Raw genomic sequence first — 13,814 nt, 5'->3', positions numbered from 1 at the left:
TTTTTTTGTCATAATTATTTATGATGTGCATTTAAGTAGGCTTGTTTTGGTATGATGAAATCAACAATGGTATATGTTGAATCAAGATTATATATATGAAATTAAAAAAATAGATTCAAATGGATCTAAGACAAAAAAAATCTTTTATGAAAATGAAATTGAACTTAATATGGTAGCAAATATCTTCTTGTCTATTGAAACATTCAAATGGAGCCAAAAAAAAGATCAAATTTTAATATGAGTTAATTATGATTTTAATTAAGCCAATTGGGCAGGTACCGGACAAAGAGTTCAGCTCGTGGCCCGTTTAGACCCGGGCCTAGCCCAGCCCATTTATAAATGGGCCGGGGCGGGCTTCGGCTTGAGCTTGATGGACCTTCCGTGCCCTTACAGGCTAGTAAATGGGTCGGGCCAGACTAAGGCCCAGGCATAGGTAAAACGGGTCGGATCTCACAATTGTTCATATTACTAAATTGGTTCAAATGAAATTTAAAGTCACAGCAGAAAAAATCATGCCTAAGTTCGGATCTTTCCGTATTAAAAAAGTATACATAGAGGTCTTGAATATACCAATTCATGCCTAAGTTCGGATCTTTCTGGATTAAAAAAGTATACATAGATGTCTTGAATATACCAATTCAAAGGGTTTAGGGTTTAGGGTTTAGGGTTTAGGGTTTAGGGTTTAGGGTTTAGGGTTTAGGGTTTAGGGTTTAGGGTTTAGGGTTTAGGGTTTAGGGTTTTAGGGTTTTAGGGTTTAGGGTTTAGGGTTTAGGGTTTAGGGTTTAGGGTTTAGGTTTTAGGTTTTAGGTTTTAGGTTTTAGGGTTTAGGTTTTAGGTTTTAGGTTTTAGGTTTTAGGGTTTAGGGTTTAGGGTTTAGGGTTTAGGGTTTTAGGGTTTTAGGGTTTTAGGGTTTAGGGTTTAGGGTTTAGGTTTTAGGTTTTAGGTTTTAGGTTTTAGGGTTTAGGGTTTAGGTTTTAGGTTTTAGGTTTTAGGGTTTAGGGTTTAGGGTTTAGGGTTTAGGGTTTAGGGTTTAGGGTTTAGGGTTTAGGGTTTAGGGTTTAGGGTTTAGGGTTTAGGGTTTAGGGTTTAGGGTTTAGGGTTTAGGTTTTAGGGTTTAGGTTTTAGGGTTTTAGGGTTTTAGGGTTTAGGGTTTTAGGGTTTAGGGTTTAGGGTTTTAGGTTTTAGGTTTTAGGGTTTAGGGTTTAGGGTTTAGGGTTTAGGGTTTAGGGTTTAGGGTTTAGGGTTTAGGGTTTAGGGTTTAGGGTTTTACCTTTCAATTTCTCCATACTTTTGAATGATAGATCCCAAATATTTGAAAGAATCATCCACCGGTATTTCTTGCTCACCAAGCTTCATTTGTGAGAATATTCACAAAAAATTTGTAGACCTTAATCAAGGTTTATGAAAGTTTGTACGAAAGTACAAAAATTTAGAATCATGAAACTAAAGTTTCATGAAATAATAAAAGTCGACAAAATCTCATCAAAAATTATAAAATTTGTTCCCCGAAAATTTTGTAACATTAGTAATGAAATCTTTGAAAAATTCATGATTACCATGCACAACACTAGGAAAACCATTACAAGACGAAGTTAACAGATCTTAATCAGTGCATTTTACTTCACATCAATTAACTTATTAGGCACTCTTGTCCTCAGATTTCCTAATCACTTTCTATTTTTGTCTCTTGACCATAAAAATTGCAGTTTATTAACATCATGTAGGAAAAAGGTTATAACATCGTTGTGAATTATGTAAAATATTTCAGTATCAATAATTAGTGGAACCACAAAACTATCAAAATAGAACTTCTGAAAGTTTCAAAAATTTGCCCATGTCTTCTCAATTTCTCTTGTTGAGGGCAATACACACTAAAAAGAACAACCTCTTCAATCAATATCATTAGCTACATAAAGACCACTATACAACTAGCAACTAATAAATAAATAATTGCACTACATTTAAACTCTGATTTTTCCATGTAGAAACCAATGATGGTGCACTGAAAAATCTTCTTGCTAGCACTAACATCAAAAGAGATAGCACCAAAATTTGTATCATACCATTTCAATCTCCTCCGTACACGCCCAAACAAACACCAGATTTTATGACACTTAATCTCAGTTTGGGTGTTTTTCCCCTGTATTTCCATCACACCCTAAGAGTGCAATAGAAAAAGGGATTGCATGATGGGGCGTCTTGAGACACCCTTAATAAAGTTTTCAATATCACAATAATAGATATCATTTACATAATTATAACATTCATCCCATCACTAAAACGGTTACCAAAACTATTATACTTTTTGTTGCTAAGATGTTAAAATGGTTCTTTCTGACTTCTTTATCTTCCACCTTAACAATGTAAATTTGCGAAAATTCTTCATAATATTCCCAAAAGCTCATAAAAATGTGCAGTTTATAGATTTTGTCAAAAGTTGATAAAAGTTAAAAATCTTGTCTAGAATTGCAAACTTTGATAAAGTTAATGAAAGGTTACAAAGTTTTCCAAAAGTTTAAAAATAGTTTACATTTTTTTACAAAAGCTCACAAAAAATTAGTGAAAATTGTCAAATTTGTCAAAAAATGTAAAATTGAATAAGTTTACTAAAAATGCAATATTTATGAAATTAATAAAAAGTTCGAATTTTGCTAAAGGTTCTAAAGTTTGCGAAAAATCAACATAATTTAAAAATGTTCAGAAAGTCCCCCAAAAACTTGTAAAAATTGTGAAAAGTTGAAAGTTCAGAATTGGCAAAAAAAAATCTAACATAAACTCTAAAAATGTTCCTGAAAGTTGATAATAAAATTTTGAACGTCAAAGTTTGTTAAAAGTTGTAATTACAATTTTGTCATCAGTTCTAAACGTTGTGAAAATTTACCAAAAGTTGCAAAACTTTTACAATTTGCAATAGTTCAAAAACATTTAAAAAGTGCAAGAAAATTTTGTGAAATTTGTCAAAAATTGTAAATCTATAAAAGATGGTAAGGTTTTGAAAGGTAAAATTCACAAAATTTTGAAATAGCCTATAAACATTCCAAAAGTCTAGTTAAGAGTCTCTAAAATTCATAAAATTTCTCAAAAGTTGTAAAATTTGGTTGTAAAGTTTGCAAATTTATCATATAGTTTACAAAACTTTATAAATGCTCACAAAAATTGTGAAATTTGTAAAATTCAATCAAACGTATAAAAATACAACATAAATTTGACAAAACTTGTAAAATTTGTAAAGATTGTAAAAGTATGGAACAATTTGAAAATGTTCACAAAAGTTTTTGGAACTTTTAAGATGCGTTAAAATTTGTGAAACACTGTAAAATTTCAAAAATCGATAAGATTTTTTAAATTTGTAAAACTAGTCAAAAACTGTAAATTTTGTAAAATTTGTAAGTTTGCAAAAGTTTAAAATAATATATCGAAAATGTTCACAAAGGCTCACTAAAAGCTTACGAAATTTGAAATAGTTTCAAATCTTCACAAAAGTTTATGAAAAAATTGTGAAATTCAAATAATCTGCCTGAAGTTTTCAAAAGTAGATAAATGTTGTAAAAAATGTCAAATGCTGCAAAAGTTTCCAATTGATAAAAAATTGAAATTTTTTTAATAAAGATTTGGAAAGTTTGGGGAAGTTTGTGAAACTTTATGAAGGCATGTGAATGTTTGTCAAAGGCAAACTTTCTGAAACTTTATGAAGGTATGTGAATGTTTGTCAAAGGCTTATAAAAAAATAAAAAAAATTTCAAAGCATTAAAAAAAATTGTAAAAGTTATGCACAAATTTTGTAAAATTTTGTGAAAGAGTATGCAAAAGTTTTATGAAAGTTTACAAAAGAAAAACTGTAAAAATTATGCACAATTTTTAAAATTTTCATTGATATTTAGAAATAGTTTGCAAAATTATGTAAAACTTCAAATAAATTGCAAAGCATTGACCAAATTTTCTAAAACTTAATAAATACTTGAAAAAGCTTGTGAAAGCCTTGGAAGAAGTACATTAAAATTTTACAAAATATTGATATACCATTTTGTGGGAGGATGGAAAAATTGTCTAAAACTTTTGAAAAAGTTCATAAATGTTTGGGAAACTTCATAAAAGGTTGTGAAAGTTTATCAAAAATCAACAAGTATATAAATTTGATAAATTTTGTGCAAGATTTGCTTAACTTCAAAAAGAATTGACAAACTTTAGGAAGGTTTGTGAAAGGTTTACAAAAAGTACATAAAGACTTATGAAACTTTAGGAAGATTTTCTAGTTTATTCAAAGTTGGCAAAATATTTTGAAACTTATTAAAGTTTGTGCAAGTGTTTCTAGAAGGTTTATCAAAGGCACATAAGAATTTGCACAACATTGGCAAAATGTTATGAAAATTCTAAAGATTGTAAAGTTTTTAAAGGATATTTACATAAAAATTTGCAAGACATTAGGAAAGTTGCCTAAAAATTTTGCAAAAACTTACTAATGAAAAAAAATTCTAAGAATTTTACAAAAATGAACAAATGTATGAAAAGTATGTAAAATTTGAAAAAAAAAACACACAAAGTCAAAAAATTGAATAATATTGCAAAAGTTCCTAACAGTTTGTTAAAATATGTGAAACATTTATAAAACGTATATTAAATTTTCAAAATAATTGACAAAAATTTGTGAGAATACAACAACTATGCCTTCATCCCAAAACAATTGGGGTCCGCGATATGAACCAACAAAGAAAATCATTCTGGGTCTTCCACATGAATCCTTCTCCTCCATTCATTTCTATCCAATGCCATGTCCTCGGTGAGGTTCAAAGCATTCATATCCTTTCCTATCACCTCCATCCATGTCTTCCTATGCCTACCCCGACCTCTTTTAACTAATATATTTTCCCATTTCTCCATCCTTCTAACTGGAGCATCATTAGGCCTTCGTCGAATATGTCCAAACCACCGTAAACGATTCTCTCTCATCTTATTTTCAATGGGTGCAACGCCTACCTTCTTACGTATCTCCTTGTTCTGAATCTTATCTTTTATTGTATTTCCACACATCCATCTCAGCATACGCATCTCAGCTACACTCATTTTTTGAATATGATGTCTCTTGGCAGCCCAACATTCCGTACCATATAGTAAAGTGGGCCTAATAGTCGTCCTATAAAACTTTCCCTTCAACCGCAATGGCATTCTACGATCGCACAACACTCCAGTGGCACTCTTCCATTTCATCCACCCAACCTTTATCCTATGATTTACATCTCCATCAATTTCTCCATACTTTTGAATGATAGATCCCAAATATTTGAAAGAATCATCCATCGGTATTTCTTGCTCACCAAGCTTCATTTGTGAGAATATTCACAAAAAATTTGTAGACCTTAATCAAGGTTTATGAAAGTTTGTACGAAAGTATAAAGCTGTTGTGATGATGGATTGAATCATATTAAGGTCTGATCCAGATCCAAACTATAAATTGTAACATTGACTGGATTGTATGGGGCGTGTTTATTAGGGCATATTTGTTATTATTTTGTATTATAGGACAGTTATGTCCATTGAAAATATTGTAACCTCTATATAAAGTGAAGGAAATAGGTCACGTCTATTCTTTGGAAAACGTGACAGGTTCAGCCAGCACCAATCTATGTGTCTTCTTCGTCTTCTTCTTCTTCTCTGTTGATTGGTTCTGGTGCATCTCTAAAATCTAACAAAAAGTTCATAAAAAGCACAAAAAAATTGCAAACCATTTTCAAAATTATGTAAAGCTTCGTAAAATACTTACAAATCATAGAAGAAAAGTCGACAGATGTTTGTGAAAATTTTACGAAGTTTTAGAAACTGAAATTTGTAAAAGCATGTGAAATTTTGTTAACGATTTATAAAAAATACAAAAGAATTTGCAGAACACCAAAATTTTGTAAGAGTTCACAAAATTTTGCGAAAATATTGCAAAAAATTGTGTTATTGTGTTACTTTATAAAGGTTGCAAAACAATGACAAAATCTTCTGAAACTTAATAAAGGTTTGGAAAAGTTTGTGAAAGTTTTATAAGAAGTATTCAGAAAATTACACAAAGTATAGATATAAAAGTTTGTGAAATGTTGGCAAATTTTTCTAGAACTATTGCAAAAGATCATTAAATGTTCGTAAAACTTGATGAAAATTTGTGAGAGCTTGTCAAAGATTTATAACAAGTACATAAAAGTTTGTGTAAAACACCAACAAAATTTAATGAAAGTTTGTGAAAGGCATTTACACTAATACATAAAAATTTGCAAGACTTGAAAATTTATTCTTACAAATTTACGAAATAAAAAAATCTATAAAAAGGTTACAAAAATCTAGAAAAATTAACAAAAAATTGTCAAAATTTTACAAAAACATCACAAAATTTAATAGATTTGTCAAATTTTGTGAAAGTTTTAGAAAGTGCATAAAATTTTCAAACAATTGACAAAATTTCTGAAAAATTCTCAAATATCCGTAAGCTTATAGATCTTAACAAAGATTTTTCAATTTTTTAATAAGTTTGTCAAATGCTTGCAAAAATTTGTGCCAATTTCTAGAAATTTTAATAAAATTCGTAAATAGTTCGCAAAAACTTGTGAGCTTCTTGAAGGTTGCAAAACATTGACAAAATTTTCGAAAACTTTTGCAATTTGTCAAAAATTTATAGAAATACGCAAACATGAGTGAAATTTAATAGGTTTGTCAAATTTTGTGAAAGGTTTAGAAAGTGCATAAATTTTTCAAACAATTGTCAAAATTTCAAAAAAAAATTAGCAAATATTCATAAAATTTTGTAGATTTTAATAAAGTTTTTTTCAATTTTTGAATAAGCTTCTGAAAACTTGCAAAAAATTGTGCCAATTTCTAGAAATTTTAATGAAATTCGTAAATAATTCGCAAAAAATTGTGAAACTTCATGAAGGTTGCAAAACATTGACAAAATTTTCTAAAATTGTTGCGATAGTTCACTAAATACTTGTAAAAAATTTGAAGTTGTAAAAGGTGTGAAATTTGTGAAATTCATGAAATTTTTGAAGCTTCTGAAGCGTTCACAAGTTGGCAAAAATCTAAAATATTTTAAATAAAATGTTAAAAAGTTGGCTAAAGTTTAAAAGATCACAGTGTTCACAAAAGTTTATGAAATTTGTATAAAGATGTCAAAAATTGATAAATATTTGTCACCTGCAAACTTTGATTACAAAGCTTATAAAAATTCGAAACAATGTAAAAATCTTTACAAGAACTCATATTAAAATTGTGATATTTGTACAATTTGTCAAAATTTGCAAAACATGTGAAAAGATTTTGTGGGCTAAAGATTGTAAAATTTGCAAAAGCTTGAAATAATTTAAAAAAAAATGTTAAATAATGCTCACAAAACTCATTAAAATTTGTGAAACTTATACAATTTGTCAACATTTGTAAAATATGAGAAAATTTGGTGCGCTAAAAATTGTAAAATTTGCAAAAGTTTGAAAGAGTTTAAAAATTGTTCACAAAACCTCAACAAAAATTTAAAATTTTTCAAAGATATTTCAAAATTTTTGAAGTTCCCTAAATGTTGAAAGTTAGCCAAGCTTATGAAGATTTTGTGAAATTCAAATAATCTCTAAAGTTGTCAAAAATTGATGAATATTTGTAAATGTTTAAAAAACTCATGATGAAATGTCTCTTATCTTTTCAATCAAAAGAATAAGTAGATCTGCTACAGAAACTCGTTTCAAAATACTTGAATTTATTAAAGAAACACATTTCAAAATACTCAAAAAAATCCTATTGTTTCTTCTATAAACTCGCTTGTCATTGTACAAATTAGTATAACAGGTTCCCATCAAAAAATCTCTATACAATTGGAAATATTATATTGCAAAAAAATCCATGCTATTGACATTCACTTGTCAAATAATCACAATTTCAATAAAGATTAACTAGTTACACATCATTGAATTATTTAATTATTATCATTTATAGACCTTGCTCTGGCCAATAAGATCTCTCCTGCTGTGTGCAGGGATAGGTTGAATCTGATTCTCAGTGAGTACTTTCCAGTCTGGAAATGTATTGAACTGAGGAGCCTTTTCGGCTAATTCTAGTTGGATTTTCTATTTGCCAAGAAAGGAATCTCAGCCTTCTCTTCTGCCCCATCCCTTCTGTTCATCACTTGTTTATTATTGAATAGAGAACAGGAAGTAGATCAAGCCACGGGCAAAGTCTGTCCACTTTCCCTTGCACCGCCGCATAAAACCCCGAGAAAGATATCATTTACAGATAATGGAATACAAAATTGCTTTCTTCACTATTTTCTCCCCAAAAATAGAGAGAGAGAGAGAGAGAGAGAGAAGTTGTAAGCCACAAATTCTTTAAGTTCTGTACAAAGAAACAACTTAACTTAAAGAAACAACTTTTTTGAACCAGCTTAGTCTTCCGGAAAAAAAATGATCAAGTATTAAAATCCGTAAAGTTTTTGTTAAAGTTTGTGACTTGTAAAATTTGCAAAAGTTTCAAAATGTTTGAAAATTTATTCAGAAGTTGAAAATTTGTAAATAATTGTGACATTTGTCAAAAACCATAAAATTATGATAGAAGAAATTTTTTTAATGTATATGACAATTCACAATTGAAAAGAAAAACTCATCAAAACTTTGAAATAGTTTAAAAATTGTTTCCAAATGCTTAAAAAATATATGTGAAATTTACAAAATTTATAAAATTTTGAAACACCGTAAAATTTGAAAATTTTCTAAATAATCATAAAATTTGCCAAAAGCTCTAAAATAAGTGGAGTTTGTAAAGGTTTTAAATACTGTCAAAAGCCAAAAAAAATTAAAACTTATATTGAATTGAAAGTTGTAAAATTTGTGAAATTCATAGAATTTGCAAATTTGCTTCAATGATTTAAAATTTATAAACTTTGTGAAAGGTAGGTAGTTTGCAAAAGTTAGAAACAATTTATGCATGTTCACAACAACTTGCAAAACTATGTGAAGAGTTTTTGAAAATTTCCTAAAAGGTTTTCAAAATTTCTAAATGTTATCAAAAGTTGTAAAACTTATAAAATTCATCAAATTCGCAAAATTCATCAAAAGTTTTAAAAAATCTGTAAATGTTTGTGAAAGGTAAAATTTTCAAAGGTTTCAAAAAAACTAGAAATGTTTAGAAAGCTCACAAAGAACTTATTAAATTTGTAAATTTCTTAAAACGTGTAAAAATTGGTCAAAATTTGGAAACAAATTTATATTTGTGAAAGTTTGTAAAGTTTGTAAAGTTTGAAAATTTTCAAAATAGTGCTCAAAAGTTTTTTCAAATAATTTATCAGAAACAGTGAAATAAAATATTTCATTGGAAAATATATTAAATTAGTATAATTTCTGAAAAAGTTGTGAAATTTTTAAAGTTCGTGATGTGTTTTAATGTTTGCACAAGCTCTAAAGAGCTCACAAAAAACTTGTAAAATTTGCAAAAAATGTCAAAAGTTAAACAATTTCTGAAATTTATAAAATTTCAAACACTTTATCAAAAGTTGGTTGTAATATGTTGTAGAATTTGCAAAACTGTCAAATAATTAAGAAATGTTCATAAAACCTCAAAAAGTTTGTAACATTGCAAAATAGATCAAATTTTGCTAAATTTTTTGAAATATTGTAAAATTTTGAAAATTTGTAAATAATTGTAAAATTTGGGGAACTTGTTGAACCAATAAAATTTGTCAAAAGCTCTAAGTTCCAAAATTTTGAACTTTAAACAATTTAAAGATATTACCAAAATTAGTGAACCAACCTTTTTTAAAAATTAGAAAATTTATGAAACTAAAGTAATTTTCAAAAAAAATTATGAAATTTATAAAGTACATGAAAGGCTGTAATGTTTGCAAAAGCTCTAAAAAAGTCATAAAAAACTTGTGACATTAGTAAAATTTGTCAAAACTTGTAAATTTTATAAAATTTGCCAAAAGTTAAAAAATATATAAAATTTATGCAAATATACAAATTTCATCCTTTTAGTATTGGCTTATTCAAAAAAACCTTGTTCTTTGGAAGAGCCGTGAAAAAAATGCAACAAAAGACAAACAAATCCACTAAGGGGGCTTCTTTGGATTTCCCTAATTTGGAGTTCTTCGAAGGAAAAAGACACTAATTTGATCTTTTAAGACAAAAATGTAAGACTGGTGCCAACAGTTCATCACGGAAATAAGGACTCACTGAGCCCGGGATCACTAAGGAGTCTTTAAAAAATTTATGAAAAGAAATATCAGAAGCTTTAAAACTTCTGAACTTCATAGAAGCTGCAAAACTTCTGAAGTTCATAGAATCTGCAAATTCTTTTCAAAGTTTTAAAATTGTAGAATTTGTGAAATGATGTAAAGTTCGTAAAATTTTCAAAACTTGTTATTCAAAATTTGTAAAGTTTGTAAAGAGTTGTAATGCAAAAATTTAAACATTTTAGGGTTGTAATTTTTTTCAAAAGTTGTCAAATTTGTAATTTGTTCCTAAAGTTTGAAAAAAGTTTAAAATGTTTACAAAAAGTTTGAATAGCTAAGAAATGTTTACAAAAACTCAAAAGAATTGTAAAATTTGTAAAAAAATGTAAAACATAAAAACTTTGTCACTAGCCATGAAATTTGTTAACTTAGTAACATTGATCAGAAGTTCTAAAAATTGTGAAATTTGAACGTTGTGACTTTTCCAAAGTTTGAAATAGTTTAGAAGAAACTAACAAAAATATGACACATTGCGTAAAATTAGTAAAAATCTGTCAAAAATTGAAATGTTTTTAAGATTTCAAAAGTTAGCAAACTTGTGAAATTCATACAATTTGCAAAATCAATCAAAAGTTTTAAAATTTTATATTGTTTGTCAAAAGCAGTATTTGCAAAAGTTTATAATGGTTTAAAAATGTTCAAAATAACTCAAGAAAGAATTTGTAAAAAAATGCATAAAACTTTTTCAAAATTTATAAAATTTGTGAAATATATAAAAACTTTTTCAAATTTTATAAAATTGAACAAATTTGCAAAATTATAACATCATTTTTAAAGTTTGTGAAATTTATAAAATAGTTTACAATATTTGCAAAAATTTTGTAAAGTCTGTCAAAGTCTGTGTCTGTGTTGTTCAAATACTTGTATATACACTAAGAAATAGCTGTATATATATATATATATAGACACACACACATAAAATACACTCAGAAATATGTGTATGTATAACATTGTCACAAATATCGTTCTTGGGTTTTTATCGGCAAGGTTTTTCTCGGGTATTATTCGGAAAGTTTGTTTTTCTCGGAAAAATCTCAGGAAAATATCAGGGATTCAAAAAATTAGAAAATATATAAAAATAATAATAGAAATTTTGTAAAAGTATGAGTTTCTACAAATTTTCTTACAAAAACATTGATAAAAATTTTAAATAGTTATTAAAATGTTAAAAGAAACCAAAAAAGTTCAAAATGTATTAAAAAAGGATTTTTTTTAATTCACCGAAAATATCACAATAATAACACACAATAAAAACGTGATATTTTCAAAATGACGATATTTTGAAAATATCGTCTTTTTCTTCTTTTTTGCTTTACCTGTTTTTACCATTTTTAACGTGATATTTTGAAAATATTGTTGATATCTGTGACAATCTATGTCACATGGGTGCGGGTGCGGGTGCGGGTGCGGGTGCGGGTACGGGCGCGGGGATTCGGCACTTCCAAAAAACCCGGGTGCGGCAGGGGCAAAAATGTAATATATATAAGGGGGTCGGGGGGTTCACTCGACACGGGTTTTTTCAAATTTCATTTTATATACAGCTGCACGCACCCATCTCGTCAGGAGAACAGTGAATACTAATAGCCAGCAAGGCTACCACCATCATTGTCATTTATTATGGAGAGAGAAAATCCTTTACGAAAAAGAAGGATCAGCAAGGCTACCACCATCATTATCATTTATTATGGAGAGAGAAAATCCTTTACGAAAAAGAAGGATTAGGAGCAGCAGCTGCTGTCTATCATTTATTATGGAGAGAGAAAATCCTTTACGAAAAAAGAAGGATTAGGAGCAGCAGTTGTTGTCAGCTGCAGCAGCTGCTGTCAGCAGAATTTTTAAAAAAAAAAATCGCAACCCATTTCATAGGGCAATTTTTTTTTTAAAAAAAAATCCAAAAAAAATGGACCTAAATGATCCTGGGTGCGATCAACGCACCCAGGATCGGGTTGACCGCACCCGGTGTCGCACCCGCACCCGCGTCGAGTCGCGTCGACGCGGGTGCGGCACCCTGCTAGCCGAATCCCTGTGACATAGGTGACAGTGATGTATATATATGTACACACACAGGACTGAGAAGTATATAGGTATCACGTATGTATATATATATATATATATATATATTGAGAAGTACCACTCTCTCTCTCTCTCTCTCTCTCTCTCTCTCTCTATATATATATATATATATATAGGCCTTCGATTCTGCCGCCCAAGGGCTGGACGCCAGCTGCCCTGCCGGTTTTTTGAGATCCAACGGTACGGATGGATAGATTAGATCCAAATCTATGGATTTGGAAAAAAATCGCTGAAAACGGACCTCTAGATCAAATTTTATAAAGATTGAAATTCAACACCTTTATCACCTTCGAAAATAGGGGGGCGTATTTTGGGTTCCCAACATCGGATTTCGACGATTTTTTTTAATTCACAGATTTGGGCCATTCGACCACATCTATGTGGTCGGCGCCCCAAAAAAACACCGGCCGCCGACCGAAATGGCCGGGCAGCCGACTGGACGGGCATTCCTAAGAATCCTATATATATATATAAGCTAATCCACCTTCTTCATTGTAAAACCTAATATATTAGCTAGATATATTTCCACCAGAAAGAAATACCAGATTAGAGGGAAATGGATGCAACATTTTATCAGAAAGCCAATTGGAATTTAGTAGGAAACTATTTGGTGTTCAGTGCACTTTTTGAAACCTAGCAATTTAATGCATCCACGAAATCAATATAAGCTCTTTCAAAATGTGATTCTTGTCGGTACCCATATTCATGTAAGTTGTAACAAGTATAAACTCTATGATTCATGTTAACGCATCTAACAACCTGTAACCATTTTGAAGGTACTGTCGGTACTCATGTTCATGTAAGTAGTAACAAGTATAAACTCTACGATTCATGTTAACACATCTAACAACCTGTAACCATTTTGAAAGTACTGGCCTACTTTTACAGCAATAGCAGTTAGACAATAAGAATGGGCAAACTAATTACCTCAAACTAAGAGTAAATCTTAAACCACTTGATAAGCTTATATAGTATTTAACACAATTATGAAACCAATAACCAGTGAACACAAGAAACGTGAACTTAAACAATACCTACTAACCTGTTTAAGTAGTTCCATTGCTCATCCAATGGTTTGTTTCTTGAAAGAATCTCCAAAGGACCAATTTCCAATAATCTCAAAGAATGTATGATGATATCATCTTTGCCCACATCATCAAGGTCATTGTGTTTCCCACCAGCATGCGTGCACTTTTGGGTGTCGCAGGCACAGTTTGCTTTACTCAATGAACTGTTAGGATGAACAATTCAAGAAAGATTCCTCCGGTTCATGCCTGAAAGAAAAAGGTCACTCAGTTTAGGGTGTGATTCATTCTTGAAATGCAATTACCTGTGAAATACTCTTGATCAACGAAAAGATGAATAAACAACCCCAATGACTTTCAAGACCTACAAATGCATTGCAAGTATTCAACAATACAACTACATAAACTGATTAGATATAGAATAATGTCATAGACTACATAAGTTGAGTAGATATTTATGGAGCTAGCTAGGA

The 13,814-nt window shown here is 29.6% G+C and overlaps 1 protein-coding gene across 1 annotated transcript in view; it reads right to left on the bottom strand.

Moving 5' to 3' along the window:
- Positions 1-13,814, bottom strand: part of LOC149836373 (zinc finger CCCH domain-containing protein 53-like) — a 151,375-nt gene that overhangs the window by 136,213 nt on the left and 1,348 nt on the right. The window contains exon 2 of the mRNA XM_090005295.1: positions 13,359-13,590. The gene's annotated coding sequence lies outside the window, so the exon portion shown is untranslated. The remainder of the gene's footprint in view (positions 1-13,358; positions 13,591-13,814) is intronic.

The sequence above is a fragment of the Nuphar pumila genome, chromosome 5, assembly GCF_984573655.1.
Source record: "Nuphar pumila chromosome 5, dmNupPumi1.hap1.1, whole genome shotgun sequence".
Lineage (NCBI taxonomy): Eukaryota > Viridiplantae > Streptophyta > Magnoliopsida > Nymphaeales > Nymphaeaceae > Nuphar > Nuphar pumila.
The sequence above is the reverse complement of the archived record's forward strand: the minus strand, read 5'-3'. Positions and strand labels throughout refer to the sequence as shown.